Raw genomic sequence first — 2,261 nt, 5'->3', positions numbered from 1 at the left:
TTTATTTTCACCCTGACTTATGAACTCATAAAATTTATTAAAGTTGAAACAATTAAATAGATATGCATGAGATTATTTTCACATATAATTTTCAAGTTACTCATCCAAATTTAATCTATGTTGTTAAGTATATTATTATGGTGTCATCATAGTTCAATTATGACTCTAATCTATTTATGGGTAATGCATATAATTGATTATAATCACATTAGCTATTTATTGTTATAAATGTTAAATGGAATAAGTCATTGTTACTTTGATTTGGGTTAAAATGTTTTACAACAAAATATTCTATTTTACTTGGATCTTCAGGGTTTAATGGAACTACTAACCAAGTATAAATAGAGTTTTAGAATTTTGGTTGGTATTTAATATACCAAAATCACTTTGCAACCCTTGCCTCATCAGAAAATTGTTATTCAACTTAAAATAAAGATTTGGTATATTTTAATTGAAAAAGATAAAAAATACACAAAAATTAAACTCTCAATTATGCTCATAAATTCAGGTACGCTTCCATTCTCACATATCTTTTTTAATGGTTTATTATAAATGATTTTGGAGTTAAAGAATTCAAGAATTTCAACATAAGAACTTACATTCGTTAATAAATAGGGATAGAGATAAGGGAGATATTTGTTATACGAATATTTTTTAAATTTTTGTAACTTGTTAAATAATATAACCCTTGATTCTATGTATATAAAAATTTAAAATTAGAATCCCAATAATTATATTTTTTGTTAATATGGATTCTAAGAAATAATAGTATTGTAAAAGTGAGATCAACAATTTATGAAAAATTTTATAAGTTTTTCATGTCATCTACAGACCATAAATACTATTAAACAAAAATATGTAACAAATACAAAAAGAAAATAAAAAATAATTTTCTTAACAATAGGTAGGGGTGTATATGGTCTGACCCGACTCGAATATTCGGTCCAGCCCCAAACACTTTATTAGGGGCTAATTTGGTGTGATTTCATCGGGTCTAGGGCCGGGTAAGGGTCTCAAAAATAGACCCGGTCATTCTTTCGAGTTAAGTCCGGGCCATGGCTCGGGTCATCCGAACTCGACCCCGTGGTCCGGTCATCATACACAATTAATATTTTGTATTATTAGTGATGGATGATGGCTATTCTTATGTGAAATTTAAGTATTGTAAACCTTAATATTTTGTATTATTAGTCATTATAAGACTATAAGTTAATGTTTTATGTTTAAAATGCATAAGACTTTAGACTAATGGCATAATATTGTGTTATTTGTATTGATTTAAATATTTAGTATTATTAGACAATATTAGTATTGATTATGGTTATGCTTTAATTTTAGAGAATGGTTGGTTCTTGTTATATTTTTATAAGTAAATTTTACCATGTCAAATAATGGTTGGAGTCTTAGAAATTTGGATATTTTCACATGCTAGCTTACAAGAAGGTATCAAAGTAATGTAATGTTAACAGCCCGGTTTTCACCCGGTATAATTGGGTCTAGGGCCAAGTTTGGGTCTAACAAATTGGCCCGGTATATATTTCAGATCGGGTCTAGATCACATCAAACTTGATTTCACCTTATTCATGAACACCCCTAGCAATAGGAATGTGGATGCACTCCTTAGAGAACTTCTTTATCATTTTTAGTATGTTTGTAATTAATTTTACTTTAGTCACGTTAGATTTAGATATTGAATTCACTTTCATCTTTGAGGTAGTAAGTTTTCAAAAGTTACACTAATTTTTTTACTCTACTAATCACACATCAAAAAAAGAAATAGGTATATAATTGTAAATGTATGACTGATATTAAATTTAAGGGCAAAAAAAAAGTATATGCTAAGATCTTATTCTAATCGTGATAATAAACTAGAAATATAAATGCAATATCACAATACACATATCTTGTGTTGAAAAAAAAATATATTTTGGATAAGATAGATAAGTCTCATTTTTACTAGAGATATTCATGGATCGGGTAAAATCAGGTTTGTAAAAACTTAACTCGATCTTAAATATTAACTGGATCTATTTTTGTGACTTTTACTCAATCTTAGACTCGATAAAACTTTATTACTTTCAAACTACAATAAAATTAGATTTAGATCGAATGAAAATCGAGTCTAAATGAAGTCTAAAACTAAATATTGAACTTCATATATTATACTAAATTTGTGTGATAATAGAAAAAAATAGAGAAAAATAAAAACTTTTTAACATTAGTATATCACATTTTAAAAATTAAATATATTCATTAAAGAT

This window comes from Arachis ipaensis, chromosome B02 (assembly GCF_000816755.2).
Source record: "Arachis ipaensis cultivar K30076 chromosome B02, Araip1.1, whole genome shotgun sequence".
Lineage (NCBI taxonomy): Eukaryota > Viridiplantae > Streptophyta > Magnoliopsida > Fabales > Fabaceae > Arachis > Arachis ipaensis.
This window is presented reverse-complemented; position numbering follows the sequence as displayed.